This window comes from Egretta garzetta, unplaced genomic scaffold (genome assembly GCF_000687185.1).
Source record: "Egretta garzetta isolate BGI_Z169 unplaced genomic scaffold, ASM68718v1 scaffold260, whole genome shotgun sequence".
Taxonomy (NCBI): Eukaryota; Metazoa; Chordata; class Aves; order Pelecaniformes; family Ardeidae; genus Egretta; species Egretta garzetta.
The window spans coordinates 2,570,667-2,596,658 of NW_009258662.1; the positions used below are offsets into that span (position 1 = coordinate 2,570,667).

At 40.3% G+C, this 25,992-nt stretch overlaps 1 protein-coding gene across 15 annotated transcripts in view; it reads left to right on the top strand.

Annotated features, from left to right (window-relative positions):
* The first annotated feature begins 7,531 nt into the window (after positions 1-7,531).
* Positions 7,532-25,992, top strand: part of LOC118453339 — a 122,745-nt gene continuing 104,284 nt past the window's right edge. For all 15 annotated transcript variants that reach the window (XR_004843261.1, XR_004843268.1, XR_004843265.1 and 12 more), the window contains exon 1: positions 7,532-7,631. The gene's annotated coding sequence lies outside the window, so the exon portion shown is untranslated. The remainder of the gene's footprint in view (positions 7,632-25,992) is intronic.

Below are 25,992 nucleotides of genomic sequence, written 5' to 3' on the forward strand. Positions count from 1 at the left end.
TTTATTTACTTCTTCCCCCCCCACCCCCCCCGTGCTACCACAGCAGTAGCTACGTGCCTGCCTAGCCCGGCGTTGTTAAGGCATGCTGCTTTATGTAGGTAACGCAGGGGAACGCCACGAGGATTGTGTTTAGCTATCAGTCTCCTGAGCCTTGAGCCTATTTATAGGTAGGTTGGGCAGTCTTTAGCGTGAAGGACTTGCGCCGCGTCCGAATCTGCGGCAAAGCGAGGTATCTTAAATGATGGTGGTTTGTTTTCCGACGGTTTTTCCTTTCTGGAAATGGGATTTTAGGGAAAGCTCGGGGAGGAATGGTTGTTAATAGGTTATATGGAGAGGTTGGTTCGGAGTTGAACGTAATGCCGTTTTAATGTAACTTCTCGGGCAGCAGAACAAACAGTAAAGGGATACTCGGTTCTAGATCGGTGGCTTTCAGCTTGCAGACAGTGGACCCCGGCTGCCTGCAAACAACTTAACCGGGGTGAGTAGGAAGCAACAGAGGAAAGGACGCCTTGTTTTCTGTAGGCTGATGTTCATTATACAGGTTTCTGCACCGCTAAAGATTCTGGGGTTCACCACTATTCTAGATCACAAAGACTTTTTGGTTTAGAATAAGTGGGGGAAGGGCGTGTTTTGTTGTTGTATGTTGCTGTTGTACTGTTAAAAAATCTAAACGTCGATGTATTTTTAAGAATTACATAACCACGAATAACGCTGTGACTCTCAAATAGCCTTAAAGAGTTAAATAACAGCAGATGAACGAGAATAGGTCAGGAAGAGGAGAGATGGTTTTATAACTACTGATGAGTGCACAGATATTTAAAACTGCTTTGGAGTCGCACGAGAAAGGCGTTTTCCATCAGTACTAGTAGGATATTAATGCCCTATAAATACAGAACATGAGAAGGAGGATGGAAAGATAAGGTTTGCAGTTTTATGCTGGTCTAGTCCAGTAAATAGATCAGGAACGGTTTCTGATGCCTTACGTGCTTTCACTTCTCTTCTATTGTAACTTTATCAGTACAATTTTTTGTATCTGAAATGATGAGTTTCCAGATACTGACTGGTCTTGAGGAGGAGGGAATATGGCCTTAAAATAATAAGGGCTCTGAAACGAGTGAGAGGGCTGGGGTGGTAATCGGCCGTGCTTGGCATGTGCTGTGGAGAGCTGATGTTTTGTGTTGGTTACGGGGGACATTTGAAACGGTGTTACGTACAGAAATGTGTTTGTTCAGCCCGGGTAGAATTTACTTGCTTTGCATGGGCATATCTGCATATCTTTGTCCTTTTTTTTTTTTTTTTTTTTTGGGGGGGGGGGGAGGGCAAAGCAACCTTAAAATAGGAAATTAATAGGGAGCAGTTGGTTTGTTAGAGATTCGAGAGTGCTGGAAGGTGCGCAGTAGCAGAGCGTGCCAACGTCTCTGATTTTTTGAGTGGACGTGGCATTGCTGGTGGAATTGATGCACCAGGAAATTGCTTTCTCTATTTTTGTTGGTGAGACGCAGTTAACATAAAATGAGCCCTTTGGATCCCATATCCCACTTCTCTTCAATATTACTAAGATAATTTATCTTTTCCGATGGCTAGAGGAAAAAATATTTCATTTTGTAACTTAGTTCATCTCTTCAATTGCTGTCAGTTCATGACAAGGCACAATGTGTGCGGTACACTGTGTTCTACAGAGCTGTTTTGGTGACAAATACAATGTATATGAAAAAAGGGCTATGAAAAATAGGTATTGTGCAAGTTCTCTTCACTTTTTATATAAACAATACCGATTTGTCTCTTAAAGAGGTACTCAAAGTTTCATTTTAGGATCTAATGCCTTTCCAAATTGCCGTGCCAAAAAGGTCACTATTTTACTGTTCGTAGGTACTTAAAAAGCATCTGAAAAGGAAATATCTAAACAAGTGTTCGTATTGATTTTGCAATAGGAAGTAGTGAAACTTTTTTTTTCCCTGCTTTAATAAAAAGGGAAATGGTGAACGTATTTTAAAAACGTGTTTGTTTATGCTACTGGTAGCCTGTTACATGGTTAAAATCAAGAGAATCTCTTTAATCCAGGCTACGTTTTTTCTTTTCAGTTGTAATCACGTATTTACTGTATTTATCTTATATTTAAAAATGAAAACATGGAGTCATGGTTTTTTTGTCCTCGTGTGTACAGTGTGACTAGCTGTAGTTGATCATGCCATATTTGCACAGTGTTTTTCCATAAACAACTTGCTCTTGGAATTTCTGGTAGTACCAGAATATGAGCTTGAAAATACTGTAACATAAAGGGTAAGAGTACTTGCAAATGTGAATGCTGAAATACAAAGTAAAAAAAACAAAAACAAAAAACCAAACCAAAACCGTTCCCCTGCAGTTCTTTCAAGTCAGCTTGATGATAATTTTGGATCCTGACTCGTGGCTTTCTAAATGACTGGAGATGGAATTAATGGGGCTGCAACTGTTTGTCACGAATTTAAGCATAAACAGTATTTTCCTTTTGGCTTTGGATTTCGTGAAAATAACAGCATAAAATCCGCCATCCTTTTCCAGTCCTTCAGGGTGCTGCACCTCAGCCAGCAGATGTAGCATGTTGTCTAGCAGCCAGGCTGGAAATTGCAGTTGGTTGTTCCGAGTTTTACTCTTACCAACGTCAGAGACTTTATCCTTCTGTAGGTTCCCGATCTGGGCATGTTACGCTTGCAGAGGGTCCTAATTCATGAACTTTCGTGAACTATCTTGAGCTCTAGAAGGGACGTCCCCGGTATCGTGCTTCTGCACAGCCGTGAGTTTGGAGATCTCTGAAAGACTGATGTCTGTATAGCAAAAATACTAGTTGGGGTCAGAAAGCAGTCTAGCTGAAAATGTTCTATAAGTTTCTTTTTTATGAAAGAGTGATGTATTTGTCAGGACATTAAGAAGGTGCTAGTTGTAATAATATGCTTGTTTTAAATAGTTTTAATCAATACGGGCATTGAAGTTTTGCTGTTGACTGGTTTACTGTATAAATGCTGTAGTCTAAAGACGTGGAAAATTTTGTAGATGAGGGAAGATGGTACTGTGCTCGAACTGGGTTTCACAATAAGTTGAATTTCAGCGTACCATTACTTGAGAACTATTTTTTCATAATTATTATGTTTTGAAGCATTAATGAGGCACTGCTGATAGTGAGTTGTTGGTTTGTTTGTTTGTTTTTTTAATTCTTGCTAGGCTAGAAATTTGTTACTGAAGTATAAACAAAAGAAATTGAGAGACAAATGGTTTAAAGGGTGTTCATGTGTAAGCCATGATTTTACGAACACTCCTGAACGTGTCTTGTTTAAGGAGTAGGTCCTGTTGAAGAAGGTAAATTGTGCAGTTACATGGAAGGTAGGCAGAGTTGGTAAATACAAAGATACTAAAGCAGTCATAAATATGTTTTCTGTCCTGTATTTCAAATTATTATTCTCTTGCAACCAAGCCCATGATGTGCTTGCACGTAAAGAATGCCGCACAGTAGTCTAATCTTAACAGAAAACGTGTGAAGTCAGCGTGCTAGTAATATGGAGATCTATTTCCCCCCCCCCCCCTTCCTTCCAGATTGTCAGAAGCAGCAGTTAGTTGCCCGGGTGGGAAGACGGGGTGAACAGAACGGGAAGAGGGAAACCTGGTAAGCATCATGCTCTGCTGTTAAAAAATTCAGGTAGTTCTGACCCTCCTCTTTGCATACAGGAGCATGCTGATTTGCCTGCGTGCTACACCAAAATGCAGCGATCTGAGTGCAGCTACTGTAGTGCTGAGCCTGAAGTAATCCTTGTTTTTTCATAGTGCGTATCAGCTTGCGTTGAATGTTGTCTGTGGAACTTCTCCCAGGGCAGGCGGAGTGAGCGGGGATCTCTCTGGAAAACATACTCTGAATCTCTGGGCTAATTTTTTTTTTTTCCCATCTATGTTACCGGGTATAATTTTGATAGCATATACATTTTCAGAAAGAAAAGAGGACTTTTGTATTTGTTTAGTAACATTGTGTATAGAATAGCCAGAAATGTGCTAATTTGAATCATACCTATATTATGTTCATGCTACTGAATTTTGGCATAGCTGTAGTAGCTACTGTATTCTGGCTTCATAAATTACAGTGTGCAGAGGAAATAAGGTAGAATTGAACTGATGTCCACTTTTAGCCTATTAAGAAAAAAAAAAAAACCAAACCCCAAGCATTGTCTCGGTTTTGTCTTGGTTACTATTTAAATCAGCAAAGTAAGGTGTTTCCCAGTGGCCAGATACTGGATGGTCGGTGGTTTTCCATCCGGAAGACATGTGTTTGAAGCTGAGCTTATCTTGATGTTTGATTATTGACACTTGAGATGTTTCTTGCTACCCAGCTCATGTCAGCAGCTGTGAAGCCTCCTGGGAGGGAGAAGGTGCACCTAGCCGGTAGTTGCTTTTAGCAGGAGGAGAATGGGGAGGTTTCTGGCTGTAGTCTGTGTGTGTTTTGTAAACTGGAAGCACCGTTAAGGCTTGTGACAAGGTGTAGCTGCTGTATCGTTGTGAGTTCTGCAGTTTGGCATTTTTAGTGTCGTGTGTCGTCCCCCCGCCCCCCCTTTTTTTTTTTTCTTTAGCGTAACTTCCAATGTTAATCTGTTAACATCTGCTGTATATTGCTGTATCATCTGTAGTTCTTGGGAGATCTTTATATTCTAATTTCTGTGACTTCATGGCAGTGCCCCAGCATCCTGGAGCAATCAGGATTACGTTTATCTTATTGACAGAGAACAGGATTCCAAATTGGTAAGAAGCTATAGATATTTTTTTCTTGCTAAGATGTACGTACAGAAAAGAGATATGTAAGAAAAGCCTAAATGGAGCAGCAATGTTAAAATCCTGCAGTATTAAATACTGCTTGCGTTCTTAGGCAGATGTCGGTGATGTTTCGATAACATGAAATATTACGCTTGTTTCAAAGAGGCTTTTAAGCGTGGCGCAGGGATGTGCGAGTGTCATTGCCCTCTGCCGGGGGAAATCAGCAGTACCGGGCTGCGTGCTGTGCCCAAACCACCAACGCTGCCAGAAATCGCCGGGTGGGCTCTTGGATGGAGTTCCCTTTCTCGCTTGTCACTCCAGCTTCCTCGTCAGCTCAAGTTCAAAGGTACCGTTCTTCTGGAGCTGTGGCAGTGACCCCTATTCAAACCAGATCGTCTGATTCCTCCTCTGTCCTTCTTAGCTGTCTCCATGGGCATCTGTTCAGTGAAGCCGGTAGCTGTTTGTACAAACAGAAAGCCGAACGGTGGATCCGGCATTACAGGACCTGCTGTTTCCCTGAAAACTATTTTCCTGGAGCCACAACTAATTCTGGTAGCTTTGACGGAGAATTGCACGCCCTTCCCATAAAAAAGGAAGTAAACCAGCTTTAATCTTTGCATTGTTAGCCCTGTCGGGTTTTATTACTCCAAAGATAGCTGTAGAACAGTCTTGACCTAGGAATCAGTATTTTGACTGTAGAAGACACTTGAATTTGAATAGTGTTCACACAGGGTGGAACAGGAGTGAGGTCGGACCGACTTAATATATGTGGTTTCACTAACACCAAATGCACATGCTGTTTTGATAAGCCTCTAGCATAGCACAACCGTGCGTTTGTTTTGTTTTGGGTGAGGGTTTTTTGTTTTGTTTTGCGTGGTTTTTTGTTTTAGTTTGTGTTTTTGTTTTGGTTTTTTTTTTTTTGTGGCTTAGGAAAATGCTTTTTGGTTTCCAAGAAACTGCAGTTTTCATATATTGCTGGTGTTGAGGTTAAAGGGAGTTAGCAAGGGCAGAGTTTAGCTGTACTACTGCTGTGGGAGTTCAGTGGGAACCTCTGTGCTCCCAGTCCTTCTTGTTAATGGAATTGCTGACGTTCATGAGAAAATCCTTGCTGAATATCGGAGAGGAAAAAAGTCAGAGGTGGTGACTGGGGAGAAGTAACTGTGAATTGTGAATTGACATGTTATTTACTGAGTAAGGCTGAATTACTCAAAAGCAGTATTAATTCGGTAAGGAATGACTGACACCTATAAGCAGCAATAATTTGTACTGGAGACCAAAATTGTGTAATACAGTAGGGGGTAAAAAATGCTGGTAGAGACGTTTGATAGTGTAACCCAGGCCCCTAGCACTGTGATGGGAGGGAAGCATCTTTTAGAGCACTCTTTCAATTATAGAAGCATGGAAAATAGATTCTCGCGGGCAGCCTGCATGGCAGGATCTAGTCCTCCGCTACCGCAAGCAAGTGTGCAGTATGATTCCTGCAACAGTCTTCAGGCTCCAAATTGAAACCCTCATTGCTCCTCCCAAAAGGCTGTTCCACTGTTTGATTTCCCTGATTTTTAGAAATCTAGTTCTCAATTCTAGCGCAAACATAGTTCACAGCCAGCTTACATTCATTAGTTGCACAAATAGTGTCCTTTAGTGTGAATGCCTTTTTTCTCTCCTGTGTGTTCTGCACGTGCCACATCTGCAGATAGCAGTTAGGTGCATTTATAGCTCTTATTTTGTTCTAAACCAGCAGTTCTTAACTTTTTCGTGCCCTTCCCCCTCTTCAGGATGTATTGCATGCCCCTGTAGTTTAAAGACCACTGGTTTAAAAAACCAAGCCCTTCTAGTCTTTTCCTGTAAAGCAAACTTTGTGTTCCTGTGGGTGAAGTTACTTTTGAGAACGATTATGTAAGATTATTCTCCTAGTTGCTGGGTCAGGTAAATATTATAAATACAAATTGTCATGTCTAATGTTATCCTGATCATGGTCTCTGTAGGCTATATCTGGCTGTATTTATCCCTTTCATTGATGTTTTCCTTTGAAATTACAAAGTCCTCCTATTATCATGAACAGGTTTAATTCTGTTCCAGATGCTCTAGGCTGATAAAGTAGTAATGAGTCTTCTGGCAGTTTCTTACAAGATCAGTTACCATGAAAAAGTTGTATTTACCCAAAGTATAGGAGGTCTGCTTTGAAGAGCAGTTTTGTGATGTGCATACAATTCCTAATAGACAAGGACTGTAATTTTTTTTTTTTTTTTTTCTTATTCTGCTACTTTAGGCTAGGTTAAAACTGGAAGTCAGCTCTGAGACTTTGAGATGTGGTTTCTTTGGTAGCTATGTCAACAGTAGTTATTGTGTACCTCTAACGTTACCACGTAAACTGGCATCCCTTCTGGCCTGAAAAGTTTATTGTGGGTAAACTATGCTCGGCTTATTTAGTTTTCATATTTCATCCATAAATCTTTGCAGATACCTTAACTAATGTTGTTAACTGTTCGTTGTTCTTTTTAGTGTTGTGGGCAGAAATGCATGAAGTTTTTTGGAAGAGATTGCAGTGATTCTTACGTCAGGATTTTTCCTTTCGTCTCATTTTTGAAATGTTCCTTTATGGTTGTGTCTGCCGTTAGTATCCATACTGGGTCTTGTCTTCGGTCTGCTGCTGCCTTGCAGGAAACAAAAATAGGGGTGAATAAGTCCATCCTCTTCCTGCAGGTGGCATTCATGATTCTTCTGTTTTCTTCTGTTGTTTTTCTGCCTTTCCTGCAGCAAAAGGAGACTTTGCTTATTTGCTGAATGCCAGGTTCGGTGGTTCTGGAAATTTAAAGAACCTACAAGAGAGCAGAAGTTCAAGCAAGGAAGGGCAGCAATAGGTAGGTCCTCTACATCCACTCTGTTGTTGTTGTGGGTGGTGGGCCTTGCGTGCTATCCTAATATAATGCGTAATATCCTAATATAATGTGTTAGCATTATAAAGTTTAACTGTGGTCAGACTTGAAGATTTGTCATAACGTGTGTTTTCTATTCTTCCTGCCCCTCACTGCCACCGGGTATTTGAAGCATGAAGATGAATGCAAAATCTGTCTAATGCTCTTAGTAGTGTTTAAGGAAGTCCTGCAGGTTGCAGCTCGATGGTTCATAACTTAAAGATTCCTTCAGTGAGGAATGGGATAGTCATACCTGCTTTTTCTGTAGTCCAGGGCCTGTAAGTGACTTCACATCCTCTTTGTAAGGTGTATGTTACCTGGCGTCTCCACTGTGTGCACTAGATGGACGGAGCTTCTCAGGATACTTGCTTTTAAGACTGACTTTGTAGCAGCATCTCCTGCAGAATTGACTTTGGAATCTAATTTTCCCTGCTAGCATTATCTTGAGTTTAAAGTGGATGAAAATCATCAGGATGTGTGTTTTCAGCTAATCGGTACTGGGCTGACCCCTCTACTTCTACATTCTGTGCCTCTCAAGGGTTCTGTTAAATAGTATTTATATTAATTGTATCATCCACTGCTGATTCCCTCCTGTGGTTTATAAGAGCATATTTAAGCATTACATTATGTTAACCAGCTTCACTGATAGCTCAGGATTCTAGTTGTTTGTATTTGCCATTCTCTTGCTAAGTTCTTCATCTCCTGCGAGTGTTGTAAATAGCAGAGGTTGGGACTGCAGAGAAGGAGATTGCTGACAGCCTGGGCAGCAGGGGCTGGGGTTCCCCAGCGTTGCAGGGGAAGTGGCTAGCTTGAGCTGTCTTGAGATACATCCATGGTCAGCTTGCCTTGCTAGGGTGTTTGATACATGTGGATCAGTGTCACCAGCAAAAGAGGGCACAGCAGAGGGGGCAGCGAGTGAGCGGGTTGCTGGCTGTTGGCGGCAGTTCCTGAGAGAGGACCAAAACCATAAGGGCACAGAAATGTAGACTAGGTAAGATTAAAAATTAGAGACTGGGAAGAAGAGACAGGTGACCAATACAGGGAGACCAGAATAGATGAGGTTCTCTTTTAGCAAAGCTTAATATAAAAAAAGGCAAAAATATTTACTCTGTAGACAAAAATAAAATTTGAACAAATCACAGAACTCTCCTATATTTCATCTGGTTACTAGTAATTCATGTTCATAACACATATTAGGCACTTTTACTAACTTCAGAGGCCTGTTGATTGAATTTTATAAGCTCGCTATTATATATTCCCTAATTCTTGGGTGGGGAAGATAGCGGTGTATCCACATAGGAAGGTGTGCCATTCCATACTCTGCTACATGACAAGATAGCAGCATCTGAAGCTTTCACCTTTGATAGCCTGTGAATTTCTGCTCAGATCTTCCATAATCGTAACAATTGGCCATGTTTCCTGTTCGTTTGCTTACTGCCCTTTCTTATGAGCGCTGGTGTTTGACCTACTTGTGTAAATACAGAAGGGGTGTGATGCCTTTTCTTGAAAGAACCATTTTATTGATGGAGGAATGAACTTCAGAGATGTCAAGTGCCTGAAGGTCTGGTGCAAAAGTTCAGGAACAAAGTAGACATCTTAAATTCAGATTCCATGGTAAGACGTGTCATTGTGCTACCACTCGATTAATGTGTTGGCCCCGGATAATGCTGGCTTTTGAAGAGCTTATCTTCAAATGTTTAAAAATCTGTTCTTGTGTTTTACCGTAAACTGATGTTGTCCAGCAGTCATCTGGCTCACGCACTGGAAATACTTTGTTTCTCTTTTTACATGACTCATTACCATGCATTTGTAACTATAGTTGTTTTCTCTTAAAGGATTTGTTCTGCCCTTTAATTATCATGATTTGGGTCATTAAGGTTTGACTTCTTAACAATGTAGAAATTCCTTCAGAACTGCTAGCTTCTAAGTAGATCTTTCAGGCGGTATGCCCATAAAATTACCAGTCGCCTTATTACTTCTGCATTAGTCTAAGTTAAAACTTCAGTGAGGTTGCGTTGCCCTACTGCATATGTGAATCTTAAAGCTTTTTTAGTTATCAAAGTGTGCTTACAACGTGTTTGGGGTTTAGCTGCTGGAGGTGCTCTGACTTGCTCAATAGCAGTGGTGTGTACTTAGACTGATGAAATAATGAGTGAACTGCCATAGCAGATGCTATTACTGATAATTCAGACTCCACATGGCATGAAAAAACCACGAAGAATCATTGCCTATACATGCTTGTTCTCACTAAGGTAATCCATAAATAGGTAGTGATCATTTCCCTTTCTTCTTGCATTATTAAGTATGTTCTTCTGTTTCCTTTAAGCATTTCTCTACAATCCGAATATCTGGTTTTATTTAGGAGAAGATCTAATTGATGCTTTCTGAAAGATTTTGTTCATTGTTTTATTGCTGAAGGGGTCATTTTTAGATAGCAGAACTTTGTATTGGGTCAGTTTTGTTCATTATTCCTTCAGTATTTGATAATTGTTTTTTATTACCTTGATTTCCTGGTCTAAGATACTGCTAGTGGTGTTTGTGATACTTCTGCAGAATGACTGGTAACTTCTAGTAAGAATGTTGAACTGGAAATGGCTTCCTAGATTTCTCAGTCTTATCACTTGGTATAGGAAGCCTGATGTTGTTTAATTGATTATTTTAAAGTAGAAATTATATAGCAAACTCTAGCTTAGACAGGTTTTTTTACTTCCATTATTAGAGCTAGAAGAAAGATTCTAACTATTAGAGCATCCAGGGTCTTGAAAGCCTTGAATTGCCAGCCTAACATTTTGAAGGGACGTTTCATACCCGCTTTTTAATGATAATTGCAGGTTTTGCCTTGTGCAGCTCTGTTTGCTCTTGTTTATTCCTCAAATGCTTTTATGACCAGGAATTCTGTCACTTCCTACCTCTTCAGTCAGGTAAGCAAACAAAACTTCTAGTCTGTGTTCATAGTACTGATTCTTCCATTCTTCTGATCATCCTAAACTGTGTCTGCTCTGCATACTTGGCTCAGATCTGGGCTGGATTTGCACCTTAGTTTGCCTGCTGCCCACACTGTTAAAACAGCATGGGACACTGTGTCCCTTAGCATCTCTTAATATCCTCCAGAACATCTGAAGTCTGTAGTGAGTTAGCTTGCTGTGCTGGGCTTTGATCTGTAGTGCAGTTGGAGTCGCTCATCAAAGCAGAAACATGGTTTAAGAAACTATTCTTAATCATCTTGCTGTTGTTAGCTGCTGCTCTGCAGCTGAGACTGCGTGAAATGACTGCTTGAATCGTCCTCCATTTCCTGCCTCAGAAACTTCATGGTCCTGCCTTTCATTTTGGAACTGGTGCTGTTGTGTCATTTCCCAGCTGAGACCAGTGTGGAAGCTGCAGGTGCTTCTTCTCTCTGTTTCATTCAGCTGATTCCTGCCGTTGAACAGTTTAACATAAACCACTGATGGAGCAGAGAATAACAAAGCAGGAGCTCGTGCAGGCAGGCATCCATCGTTGCTGGGAGGCAGCAGGAACAAGCAACCACTTCTTGTTTATACCAGTGCTCCTCTTTTGCTCTTTTCTACTCATGGTCTAGAGTGAATCCTTTGGCTGCTATCACTGGTCTTGGCTGAGAAATCTTAATTCTTCGTTGAAGACCACTGCTAGTGATCAGATGATTTTTTTTTTTATTTTTTTTATTTTTTTTTTTTTCAAATTCTGGTGTAGTGGACCAGGTCCATGCATTCTGGCAAGAGCCGAACTCTCACTTGAAAGGTAGAGGTTACCATCCATTGCCATTTCTGCTACCTGAACACCCCTTTCTTCATGCTTGAGTCTGACTCCATCTTTCTTAAACAGGGCACACACAATAATCAGATCAAGTTTCCAGGCAGCCATAAATTGGGGTCACAAATGCTTTATTTCACAGATACATCACTCTGATCACCCACAGTCACTTTGTAATGGGCTAGGATTTTTCTTCCCTCGTAGTTTCCAAATTAAGGAACTGTTTATCTAGCAGGAATATGTATTATACCCTGCTATATGATTATATCTTCTGCTGTTGAAATTCATCCCGCTTCTATTATTCAAGTCTATGAGGTTATCCAGTTCTTTCTGTACAATATTCTGGTTCTCCTTTCCTAACTCGGTTTTATCAAGAAACGTTAACACAAGCCAGGATTACTAATGAAAAAAACCCCACGAGAAGGGATCTTCAAACCTAACTGATAAATCTGTAATTCTAAGTGTCTACACCAATCCAGGGACTATGCACAATTGCATGTGGAGGTCTTCAGAAAAGAGTAGTGCAGTCCACGTATTGAAAAAAAGTTGCATTTTTGTGTGTTCTCTTTTATAGAGATTTAAAGCATGTCCCAGAATATATTGGTGGATTTAGAAAAAGCAGATGGTGAAGTCCAGTTCTTGCTGAAATCGTTTCAGCACACTCTGAGCCAGTGAACTCAATGAAGTAAGCCAGAGAGAGAACATGCAGATTTGAGCGTAGAGAAAGGCAGGAATTCCTTTCAATCAGTGGTGTAAGAGCTGGTATGAGTGGTTAGATTTTTGTATTAGTTGGGTAGAAATCGTGAGGGCTTCAGGTCCCAATGTGTGGATAAGTACGTTAAAGAAGAAACAACATAAGGAATGGAGAAAGGACTGACCTGCAAAGAAAAGCCTGCTTTAAAAGATGAAAAGAACCTGCAAGCTGCATTAAGACATGTCAAACAATGATAAATACCAGAAGATTCTACAGTCATTCAAATAAAAAAAAGCCAAACCAGAATGGGGAAGCAGAGCTGTCACTGCAGGTGAGCGTGGGTTCAGGCCTTGGTAAGGATGTGGGGAAAAGGCAGGACCATTAATGGATGTGACAGTTTAGAAACTAAGGCAGATGTACAAAGAGAACGATGCTAAAGCACTGAAGTCCAGGTGAACTGATTAGCTCCAAAAAAAGACTTGGGCAGATACATAATCTTGGTATGGCCTCCGTTGACTTCTGCAACCTTAGAAGAGAGTGAGACATTGAGTACCTGATGAAGAAAATAAAACACAATTCGCTTCTTGAAAGTAAGTTACGCTAGAGTAACCGGACACCTTCTCTGGTAAGACCTACTCTTTCAAAAGTCAGTGTTTCCCCTGTCTTTGGTAAGGTGCTTGATAGGAATCCACATAGAAAAATCTCACTTTAAACTGTACAAGAAACACATTTTATTAGAAGAGCTGTAACAGTGGTGATGAGATGGGCAAGAAGTGGTGGCAGTAGTTTTGGAAATGGGAGGAAAGGGGTGGAGACAGTTGCTAGAGAGTACAAGCTTTTTGATGATTGGCTTAGGTGTGAGGGGTGGCCAACCGTCTGCCTGTTAGGGCTTTGCACAGTAGACTTAAGATTAAAAATAATAATTTAAAAAAGAAGTACAATTGAAGGATTGTGATACTACAGAGATTTAATGGTGTTTCACTGCTTGGAATGGCACAAGAGTTGCAGCGATGTGCATTTTAAACCTGGAAAAACCCTGTTCCTTTTGTCTGGAGTTTGGTTTTCGTAACCGGGAAGCATTGTGTTAATATTTAACGTGTGAGCGTTAAAAGAAAGTGGTAGCAAGAAATATTTCTCTCTTTCATTTTGTAATTGTGTGGTATTTATAAGAAGCTGTGAGGTCATTGGCTTCCGGTATGAGCCACTTCCTGAAAACCTTGTTTTACATGGTAAATCTAAAAATGTATTTCTTAGAAAAACTCAGCTGTGTTTTTGTTGTCTCTTCTCTTGCTTCTGACTGTCCACCTTACTTTTGTTCCTCCTCCAGAGCTTTTATACCACTGCAGAATAGCGATACCTCATGATTGAGGGTAACCCTGCCGAGGGCAGAGAGTTGTATTGGAGAAGGCACTGCAGAGAAATACAGCTCACAGAGCCCAGCACAGTCGGTGGTAGCGTGGAAAGAGCTTAAACACACAGTCTGATACGTAGAAAGTATTGACAGTCTCAAGCTTTAGTAAATTGTGAGTCATATGTTGACAAATGATCCGATTATGTTTAAAACAATGAGGTAAAACCAGCATCAGCAAAATTGTTTTGTGGTCTTACTTCCTTGTTGAGTTCCAAATACGTAAAGGGCAGTTAGTTTCTTGCAAAGCCTGTTAAAATTAATTTTTTTTGTTTTTTAAACGCGCAGTTCTTATGCTGCCAGGGGCTTCTAAACTTCTAGGTTTTAGAAGTAGCCATCAAATTCTGTAAGACATCAAGGATTTGACAGTAAGAAGAAACAAGCATATGTGTGCGTGTGAAAAGGGAAACAAGCAGCCATACTTATATTACTCATTTGATTAACATAGAACATATTTTTTGGATTGTATAACTTTATTTATCATGTAAAAGAGATCATTGCAACCAAAATGTGTTTTTCAAAATGCTGAAATATAGTCATAATAGAGCAATATAAATCAATTAAAGTGTGGTAGGTCAGCGTGTGTGGGCACCAGGAAAGATAAAGAACGCGTGTGAAGGAAAAATTAGAATTCTAAGGTAGTTTGAAAGAGTTACGCTGTTTGTGGTGATTTTTTTTTTAACCAAGTTGGAAGAACTGAAATAACTAAAAAATACATGTGTTTTTTAAATAACAATGTAATCCTAAAATTTGTGCATGATATTTTTGGGTCGAGTTTGGTTTTTTCTCTCTCTTTTTTTTTTTTTTTTTTTTTTTTTTAAAAATTCCTATCAATTGGTTAAAATACTTGTTAAGACTAATATCTAGGCTAGCAGAGTGAAGACTTAACTAGAACAGTTGTCAACTCCTTTGTAACGAGTGCTTTGATTTATAAATTACCTCAGTCTTGCAATATATGAAGATACAGAGCTTCTGCTGTGAAAATGCCTGTTTGGACACCATGTCAATTTGAAGGTTGAAGACAAATGTGAACGTTTGGGGTTAATAATACACTCGTTCATTTCCAATCAGGTTATTTTGTTTGATGACCATGGAAGATGTATTGGAACTTGCTAGACTTCGCAGAAATAATAACAATGGGAAATTCTTAAAAATGCAAATAGTTCTTGAATTTCCAGTTTTATTATGATGGGGTTTTAGCCAGTCAGCATGCTGTTTTCTAATAGCTATAAGCTCATTCTCTCTCTCTCCAGAAAGGCATGCTGCCTGTCGAGCTCAAGTTGGCAACGCTCCTATAAATTTCCATGGTAACTTTATTGGTAATTAGCATTTGTCAATAGCTTGTCTATCATAACGCTTACATGTTTCAAACGTCTTCCGCCCATACTGGAACCGGTTTGAAGATTTCTAAAACTACAGTTCAGACCTCAGCTTTGTGGCTTTTATCACCCCTGTATGAAGAATACAGGTTTTAAACTTTTCTTGAGATGCCTGTGCTCACTGTTCTGATAATACTGTTCCTTTTTCCTCGTTTTTCTCGTTTCAAACTTGCGGCTCAGAACCAACATCCTCAGCAGTGTGTTCTTATTTCTGGTGTTTATTATTTAAAAATTTGTCTCTTCTTACAAATCTGAAAATAAAGACTACGTGTTGAAGTTGCTGGGAACTGTGGGAGCGTGCTTTTGTTCAGAATCAGGCTCTAACTTTACAATAGCAGGTTCAGTCCGTGAGGCATTAAGGTACTTGTCCCAGTATCATAATGCAGTTGCTGCGTTGCCATGACTATCACCATGCGATTTTCTTTTAACTATGTGTGCTTTGATCCCTTAGTTCTGAAACACGAATAACTGATCTAAGTTACCACTTTAAAGCACTTTGTTGGGGGGGAACCCTAAACTTGATAGCACTTTCTGGCTGTAATGCTTCACTCGCTGGTTTTTCGCAGTGCGTGTCTGAGGATCTTGAGATACCGGGTTAAATTGAAAACTGTGCTTCTGGTATCTGAGCCTCTTGTTTAGAGGCAGTCAGGTAGCTTGTCATGGCACTACGTTATACCTGTAATCACCGCGCTCTGGGTATTTCCTTCTATCACAGGTCTTTGGGAGAATACACTCGCGTTGCTTTTAGCATGGTGGTAAGAACTGTAGATATTAAGACAGTACTAAAGGGAAGTACTTAGGCTGAAAAGTCATTATGATTGTCAGACTTGAGGTCCAGGTGGACTTCCCTTTCGGTTCAGTCTGATGGAGCCCTTGATGATTTTTGCTTTTCCTCTGTAGCTTGGTATTGTTCCCCTGAGATAATCTGGGAATATCCCATTGAATCGATTTTCGCCAATTCTCTGTCCAGTGCATGGTCTAGTCACCTGGCAGATGAAAAAAAAATAAAAAAAATAAAAAAAATGAGGTGAAGTTCTTCTGAAAGAGCACAAAGATGAAATGCAATAACCTGTGAAAGAAAAGGATTTAGGTTAAGTGACCTAAAGCCTTTGGACTACATAGTCATAGTACAGCTGCTTTGTAGAAATGGATTTGGGGTTGAAGTTCACAAGTCTTGGGTAATCACCACATTGAAAGAACATTCTATGTTTATTCCTATTTAAAATATCTTGCCTTTGAGTGAAACTTTGGCACGTAGACTTAGCTGAAAATTGTGTTGGAATCTGTTAGTTTTCTGGTTTGCTTAAAAACCTAAACCTTGAAGTTTTGCCTTGCAAAAGGCTATGTAGCCTCTGTATACTCTTCTGAAACACTAAATTGCTTTACTGGTTTTACATTCTGTGTGCAATAGTTACTAGCTGTCTTTATCATATTCCCAACGGTGTACCTAGTGTTGAGCTTGTAGAGGTTTTATTTACGTGAGTAAAGGTGAGCTGTATGTGGCTGGACAGCGACAATTTCCCTTAATAAAAGTGAAATGAAGTAAATAAAGAGTTAAACAAAGAACAGGGGCTCTTAGCAGCGTATCACTGCAGTTTCAGATAGTTATCACTAGGAGGACACATAGACCATGATATTAAGGAGCTAATTGTTTACCTTCGCGTATTAACTGGTTTGGTACTTTCAGAAACGGATGTGTTGAAAGGTTGCCATACAATAATGTGTTAATTAAGATATTTTGTTTTACTTAAAATTAAAAAACCCGTAAGAGTTGTGTAACAGACTAAAAATGGGTATGATGACATTCGGAAACCTCTCTTACTTTGTCAGTGAATCAGAAGAATGCTTGTTCTCGAGGGCTTACACCAGCCAGTAATAGATGACATTTAGGTAGAAGTAATACCTTTTTATTTATTTATTATTTTTTTAATAGTTTATTTTACAATTTTGTATCGCAGGAATTCCTTACACCTTTTTCTGAAATGTTTATGGTGGCTTCTGCTGGGTAGGATGCTGCGTAAGATGGGTGCCTGGCTGGGATCTGATACAGCATTTGCTGTCACCTTGATTCATGTTTAATCTGTGATCTTTTACAGTGTTTGCAAATAGCTTTTCCTTTAGTTGTCTGTATGTGTTTATTTAGATTCTGATATACTGTGTCTGTATCGGGTTGAGTAATAAGGAAATTATTGATTTAAATAGTTTGTAGACTGCCCATGTTGCTGAGGCAAGCTGTTACCTAATAAAGTTTTCAGAATCTGACTCTTTCTGTATAGAATCATTATTGATATCACACATGCAGACAAAGATGATAACTGAAGCATATGCTTTAAATAAAATGACATGAGAAAATGAAAAATGGTTTCAAATTTAAAGTTGGTGAAGGATGCACGAAAATAACACCAGATGGAGAGAAAGAGAAACTAAGACACAGATTATTAATAAGCGTGCTGTGTTTCTGTTGTATAGAATAGAATCTTACAGGCTTCCAGTGTGTAGAATTCATTGTGACTTCTCTTAAGAGTTGCTGCGTTGCGTAAAAGTGAAAATGCATCATCTGACTTCCAGAGTAATGATCCCTGAGCCTACAAAGAAGAACACAACCTAGTTTTAAGTGGTTTCTGAAAACTTAGTGATTGTTTTGCCTCGATAGATCTGGGGAAGATTGAACAATGTCTTATTAATTTCACAAATAGTGTTTTTTATTATGGTTTTACATCTCTAGGCTCATAGGCTTATCTCACTGGGAGGCATTTTCCTCAATACTGAAGCTTGTTTCTGTAGTTTCATTTTGTCTGACTGAACAACAAATGACTGAATCTCCCTTCGATAAAACCTGCGGTCTGGAATTGTTGCATAGATGCTTTATTGAAATTCCTGTGTTTGAACACACTTGTTCACCCTCCCCTCATTATCCGTGTATAACACAGTTTAATTTTTCACACATTTGCTGGTACTCACTGTGTTGCTTTTGTCCTTACAGCAAAACCTGTTTTTTAATTTTCTTGCAGACTCCAGTTCCTGTCCATCCTTTTGTATTCTGTCAGCTCAGTTGACTTCATTGTTATTTTTCATGGGACTCAGTCTCTGCTTTATAACAGAAGCTTGGCGTTCCACATGAGGCCGTTAGCGTTGAAAAATGAGGACCTAGGCTGGTTTGCGACTGTCAATCGAGTGTCTGTGCTGACTCTGTGGCATCCTGCGGATCTTGGGCTTTAGCCCCCTGGATCATTTAATTCTTCATAATTTGAGTTGAGTTACAAGTTTGTCAAGGCAACTTTTTTTTTTTTTTCCCCCTTCCCTAAAGTGTTGCTGCTGGGGACTCTGCAGAGATTTTTCTGTATTCTGCAGAACTTTCTAGAAGTCTGGAGTAGGACTTGAATCAGCAAAGTACTTAAAGTTCTTTTTTTGCTGTGTAAGTTTTAATGATTGAGGCTTTTCAGTCTGTCTTTGACTTTTTAAAAGACCTACTAATCACTCATCTCAAAAATAGGCTGGAATACTCTAAACAATGATTGAAGTATGAGCAGAAACACTGTATGATACTACTTCTTATGTCATTAGAGGCCTGCACTTTTTTATTTTTAAATGATCTAGTTATAATCTTGGAAAGTTTTCAGCATAGAAGGTAAAGATGAGACCCTCTGTTACTACCCAGAGAAAAGACTATGATCTTTTTTACTTTAATGGGGAGAATGAGGATGATACTGTGCCACTTAAGGTTAATTATGGAATGTTCAAAATGAGGGTTGGGTTTTGTTGTGGTTTGGTTTTTTTTGTTTTTTTTTTTTTTTCCTTCTGCCTTTTTTTCCAAAAGTTGGATGAAATGCTGTGCACCGAAGAGTTGCACTGGACTAATGGAATGAGATGTGCTGCTTTCGGAATGAATAAATGCTGAAGTTCTTGTGCACACTAGAGAATGGCTGGTGGTATTATTGGAGTATTAACACAGGGAGTAATTATAGTATCACAGAGTATTTGCAGTGTTCTGAAAAGGCAGTACTGCGTTGGTAGTCAAGTAAGCTTTTGATTATTCAGACCCTTTAAATGAGAAAAGTGCTAAATTATACTGAATTACACAAATCTATTTGATTAGGTTTTTGTTTTACAATGTAGAAATTTTTAACCTTCGACTAAAAGTGAGTCTTTTGGAAGTCATTCAAGGCGTCGCATTAAGATAATGATTCAGATTTTGAGAGAGTTACCAAAACAGATCAATACTGAGATCTCATTTTGTGAGTAAAATCAACTTAAATAACATCTTATAAATTCAGCTGTGAGACTCACAGATTGACAGCTGGTACAGACTTGGGAGAATGATCAGGGCATGGGAAGATGGAGGAAGGCAGGAGGTTAAAGCAGGCAACCATCTGATGGGCAGACACGGGAAAAGGAAGCGGTACAGATGGCAGTGCTACTGTGAGTATTAGTATTTGTAACGTAGCGCATTAGGCTACTGTCTGCATTTACCACTAGGAGTGTAGTCACACGTGAAATCCTAATTTTTGCAGCATTTAGACTGTATTACAACAGATATGCTAGACTTGCATTTTGCAGCCTGTGAGGTGTTACAAAGAGCAAATCAAGTATGAAGCAGCCGCCTGCCTTCAGCTTCGGAGCTGCATGATACGAACTGGAGAAAAGGCTGCTTGGTTGAAATGAGGCATGGGCTGAGGAGGTTTAGATGTGCTGAAAGAGAGGGTTGTTACACATCAGCTTTTCTCAGCTGGTTGCCAAAACTGAAATGCTTCTCTGAAGTAGTTGCAGGTGTATTTCCAGAATATACCAAGGAGGAAACATTCATTCTTCTCTAATCAGAAGACCAAAAATAAAAATACACCCCCACCCCCACCCCCCCAAAAAAAAAACCAAAACCAAACAACCCCACAACAAAAAAAACCCACCTAAAACCAAACAAACAAAAACCAGGCAGGCTTTCTTTGTCTCCACAAGTATAAGGATTTTTATGGTATCATTTTAGGGAGTAATCAGTTAGATTTGGTACGCATTTACTTTGGTGTGGAACTACAGAACTCTGTCATCGCTGATGGAAAACGCTGTCTTTGCAGCAGTGTATCGCCAAAGTTAGCATCGCTTACGTGGTAACAGCAAACGGAATCCGATCGTGCTGTTGTAGAGTGGTGTAGGATTTGATGGAGCTCCTCTTACTGCCAATTTCTGCTACTTTAAACCTAAAAGGAAGAAGCCAGTTTTGCATAATTCTAACGAAATTTCTAAGAAGTAGTCTTCGTTTATCTTTTTCAAAGATTCTAAGGGTGAAGCAGAAATCCTGTAATTTATTTTGCAATCATAACAAACACTTAATTAAAGGGATATTTCAGCTTTTTTCCATCTATCTTCATATTGCTGTACTCAGCAGTTGATAATTTTTTCCCTTGTACTTCATATTAAAGCCATTTTTGTCTTCCTCCCCCCTTAGTCTTTTTACCTAAAAAAAGGTCTTTGTTGTTAAATGGATTTTCTGATTTTAAGTGCCGCAAGTGGTAGCAGTACTGGGGTAATGGGTGAGTTTGGGAATGCTAATTAACTGTACATTGTGTCATTGTTAATATAATCTTTTGCTTTGACCAGAAGGGTTTGTTACAACAGGAAGGCAATTTCAACACCAAACAGTGTTTGCCATGTCTGCATAGTCATTAAAATAGTCCTGAGAGCTGGAGCAAGGAAATTAATGTTCTGCTGTAGGACACAAGCTGTACCTGAATCAATCTGATGTTCAAATTCACCAGAGATCCAGGGTACAGGAGTTGCATAGAGCACCTTGGGTTGCAGAAGACTGTTTTTATGCTTCGTTTTTAAATGTTTTACGGGAAATGTTAGATGCTGTCGTTCAGTGTAGTTGGTTTATTGAAGACGGAAAGTAATTGAACCAAGATGGGATTAAAGGCAGCCTTCCTATCTATTCATGTGACCCATCTTAACAGCTTTTAACCAAACAGTGGAAAAGTACACGAGTGTGTCTGTAGACATCTGGCAGTCATTATCTCCAGAAGCCATTTCCAGGGCCTTCATTTGTTTATGTTAATTTGCATTAGCTGGTATCAGTTTCTTGAATTTGATAACAGTCTGGACATATTCCTCAAGTTTAAATTGAAACAGAGAGTGGCAAAAAAGAGAGGGAGAACGAAGGAAAGACCAGCGTATTCATCCCTGTATATTATAAATAGAATGGGATTAGAATGCTTGTGTAGAAATAAATAGAATAAATGCACGTGTAGAAATGGGGGCTGGAGTCTGTTCAGTGCATGAAGGTTGGTCAAGTGTTTTCCCCAACAGAAACTGTGCAAATTGATGTGCAAGAGTGTGTTTTCAAACTTAATTTATTATCAGTTATCTCAGAGCTCTTGGCCACTAAGGGTGAAGCTTGCACAGCTTGCCTCAAACCACAGTACTGGTAAGTTTTAATGGAGTTATGTCTCCGTATTTCAAAAGATGCCTTGAAATTTCTTGGAAAAGGAAGGTGACTGACATAAATGTACCTGAACAGGAAAAGAAGGATTTTACTCCTAGTATTGTTCAGGGTATTTTTCTCTTCTGCTGAATTACGGAGAAGCAGTTGAATCACGAACAGGAATGGCAAGCTAGGAAGTTTTGAAGGGAGTGCAGTGATCAGACTTGATAGTGCATTCTTAAGAAGTCAAACCCCTCACTGATGCCAGATCAAAGGCAGTGAAGTGCATGTTAAAACAGCACAGGATCTTTTCTGTATCTTCATGTTTCAAATATTCAGAATACATAATTTTCATATTTGTTTGGTTAAGAAAACTTTGGAGTTGACTTACATTTGGGTTTTTTTGAGTAGAAAGCACAGCTTTGCTTGTTTGGTGTTTTGGGGGTTTTCTCCGTGGCTTTTTTTTTTTTTTTTTTTTAACCAAATGCTGAATAAAATCTTTGGAAACTGATCATAAGTGGTAAAATATTTACAAGAGTAGTATTAGGTGTTTTAATCTTGCACACTGTGTTATACTGGTAACAATATAGTCTAATTATAAGAAGAAAACATGAAAAGGTCAAAAAATGGTCTGAGGAGGTGAAATTTTGGACTAGATTGATCTAGACTATAATCTGCTAGTTGTAAAGATGGGCCTTACAATTTCAGAATGCTTTAGGCTGACCTCCCTCCACCTGTACTGTCATGTGAGAGGTCACAGATAGCTTGGTTTTGAACCCCTGACATCCCATTACGCTGTCTATACAATTTTGCTGGTTGTAGGTCACTGAGCCGTCACCAATGTAAAGATGAAATAAGGCAAATTGCTGTATATCGTGCATAAAAGAAATTGTACTTTTCTACCTGCATTTCATTACTACTTTCTTCTGCCTAAGGTTCTTGCCTATCTATTGTTTTCTGGTTAGGTATAAAAGACTTGGCAGTTTCAGGAAATAAAATCACATGTGATGGTTCATTTCTTTCATGGGATGATGAAACACGATCTTTTCAACAGAAGAGAAGTTGTGGTCAGACTAGGAGGGCAGAATGTCTTTGTCCTCGGTGTCATTTCCTTGGCTGACGACCGCGGGGTCAGCATGTCTTTAATATTCTGGGCTTGTGTATATCATTTTTGATACCAGACATACAAATCAAATTTTCCTTTTGCCAAGGTTTTCTTGTTTTGGACAAGAGCATGCCTTGAACTTGCCCAGGAGAAGCCAATGAGATGGATCCCTCCAGGAACAGCAGTGGAGGTGAATGACTGTATCTGAACAGGTCGCTCTGGGCTCCTGACTGTCAGTGAAGGGCTACCTTAAGAAGTTCAGGATGTGATTCCCCATTTTCTCATGGAGAGACTGGATTTAGTGAAATGAACCGTACTAAAGGCTCCACTGTTTTAGCTAGACCTCCATTACCTACAGTAGGTACCTAGACAGCTGGTTGAGATGTGGTCACCTACATTGTAGAAGTCAAGTGAGGTAAATCCCAATATTGTGTGGTTCGACTGCTGTGCTCTGTAAGAAATCTGGATTTATATGGGTGTGCTGCAGTTTTTTTCTGTGGAAATCTGTAGAACCCAGGGCCTTTTGTCTTCCAAAATGAAATCAATATATGCCAGAATAGGCTTTTGCAGGCAGAATGGGGAGTCAATATCTCACTTTTCCTTTTTGGGTTTTTTTTGGGTTTTTTTGTGGTTTTGGTTTTTTTTTGTGTTTTTTTTTTAACATGCACGTTGACGTAGAATCTTTCTGAGTTTGTATGAATTGAGCAGTTACAGGGGTATGTACTGGGCTAGAATAAAATTAATCTCTGCTGTTCAACTCTAAATACCTAATAGTGCAGTGCTACCCTGGTCACTCTGCCATTAAAATCCCAAAGAAAATCTTGTGCTAAGTTTTAGACTGTTCTTGTAACCAAACTCTGTAATGCAGTTGACTGCTAGTCATTACTCATATGGATTGATGCTGAATTATAGGGCTGTGTTCTGATGTTCGCAAATGACTTTGCCATCTCTGAAACTGCCTCCTGCTGTTGAAATAATGAGGAAAAAAGTTACAGCTGGGCCGTACTGGTGAAATTAGTGCACATCTAAAACCCTCCTCTAAAATCTGCAAGTGTCCTGCTGCAGTGATCAGGTAGGGTCCTTCCCACTTAGTGCTTACTCCTAGGTGTAAGTGTTAGAATAGAATAGGAAGAGTATTTCAGTTGGAAGGGACCTACAAACGATCATCTGGTCCAACTGCCCGACCACTTCAGGGCTGGCCAAAAGTTAAAGCATGTTATTAAGGGCGTTGCCCAATGCCTCTTAAACACTGACGGGCTTGGGGCATCGACCACCTCTCTAGGAAGCCTGTTCCAGTGTTTGACCACCCTCCTGGTAAAGGAATGCTTCCTAATGTCCAGTCTGAACCTCTCCTGGTGCAGCTTTGAACCATTTCCACTCATCTTACCACTGGATCCCAGGGACATCAGCACCTCCTTCTCTGCTTCCCCTCCTCAGGGGGCTGCAGAGAGCAATGAGGTCGCCCCTCAGCCTCCTGGTGTCCAAACGAGACAAGACTGAAGTCCTCAGCTGCTCCTGCCAGGACATTACTTCCAGCCTGTCACCAGCTTTGTTGCCCTCCTCTGGACGCCTTTGAGGACCTTAACATCCTTGTTGGATGGTGGGGCCCAGCACTGCATGCAGCACTCAAGGTGAGACTGCACCAAGGCTGAATACAGCGGGGTGATCCCCTCTTGACCATGCCGTGTTTGATGCACCCCAGCATGGGCTCTGCCCTCTGGGCTGTCAGGACATGCTGCTGGCTCCTGGTGAGCCTGCTGCCCACCAGCGCCCCCAGATCCCTTTCTGCAGGGCAGCTTTCCAGCCTCGCCTCTCCCAGTTTACATTGGTGCCTGGCAATACTCCATCCCAGGTGCAGAATCCGGTGTTTGGTCTTGTTAAATTTCATCCCATCAATGACAGCCCAATGGTCCAATCTATCCGGATCCCTCTGCAAGACCTCTTGTCCCTCGAGAGAGTCAGCAGCACCTCCCAGTTTGGTATCACCAGCAAGGTTACTAATGGTGCATTGAAGTCCTGCATCCAGATTGTTGATAAAAATACTGAACAGAACCGGCCCTAGGATCGAGCCCTAAGGAACCCGGCTGGTGACTGGTCGCCAGCCCCATGCAGCCCCTTGAGCCCTGTCCTTCAGCCAGTTCTTCACCCAGCACACCATGAACCCGCTCATCCTGCAGCTGGATGCTTGTCCAGAAGGACGCTGTGAGGAACAGCATCAAAAGCTATACTAAAATCTAGAAAAACTACATCTACCACCTTCCCTTCATCCCCTGGGTGGGTGACCTTATCACAGAAGGCTATCAAATTAGTTGAATGAGAATTTCCTTTGGTGTTGACCATGCCTGACGCTTGCGTTGTTCTTTAAATGCCTTTCAGTGGTACCCAGTACGATCTCCTCAGTAATTTTTCCAGGAACTGACATTAGGTCTGTAGTTTCCTGGGTCTTCCCTCAAGCCCTTCTTGTAAATGGGAATAACATCGGCCAGCTTCCAGCCGGTGGGGACCTCCCCGGGCTCCCCAAGCCCTTTGGGAGATGATGGAGAAGCATTTACGCAGCCGTGTGCTGCAAGGTGTGATTCCTCCGAACTGTCCACAGCAGAGCCGGGGTAGTTCTGCTGGTTTGATGGTGGGACTTCCGCCAAGGGTCTGCTTTGGTTGTTCCCAAGAAGCGAGTGCCTCTTCTCTGGACGGTGCATCTCTGACACACGCTGGTATTTCTCCTTGGTTATTGGTGCTGGTTCTCCCGGAATTGCTTTCTGCGCAAGTAGATGTCTCTTGCCGATAGTTTAATTGCTGTGGATTATTTTAGGTATCATATTGATGACATGGGTAAGCAGAAGGAAGTGGAATGGGGTTGTCATGACTACTGTGATTTTTTTTTTTTTAAACTTTTGTATTTCCATTTAAAAATATTTTTATCTCTAAATTTTTAGGGATTAAAAAATGTGCTTTGAGTGTAAATTACCGGTCATACTTCAGACTCTCCCAATTCTAGCAGAGACAGGTTTTGAAGACTTTTCTTTCTGGAACTCAAAGGGTAAAAAGAAGGCGCATTCTCTTGGCAACTTATATAAAGGAAAATTGTGTTAGTTTAATACTCGTATAATAGTGGAGTACAATTTATTTCGGTGCTTACACAAATCAGGTGGTGTTGCATAGAATTTCTCTAGGAAGTTTTTTTAAATGCTGATAGTTTTTGCTTTAACTAGTAAATTTCTGTGAGCTTGCAGCTACTACTAACGGCAATAATTTCATTGTTTCATTTAAAGCAATACAATTCCTTATTTTTCCACGAGGAGATCTCGCAATACTCATGCCTTAGTTGTGGTTAGAAATGAATTTCTCTTGTGGAACCGATTCAGGCCTGTAATTACTGCGTAGCAAAGAGAAAACTGGAGTAATTTAAGGTATCTTCAGTCATTCAAGGGGGCAAATTAACTTCTTTATGACTAATCGAGTAAACATATTACTCCAATGCGTAAGAGTGGGTGTCTTTTGTTTTCTGGGTACATTCATTCTTGACCTTTGCATTACTTGGAAA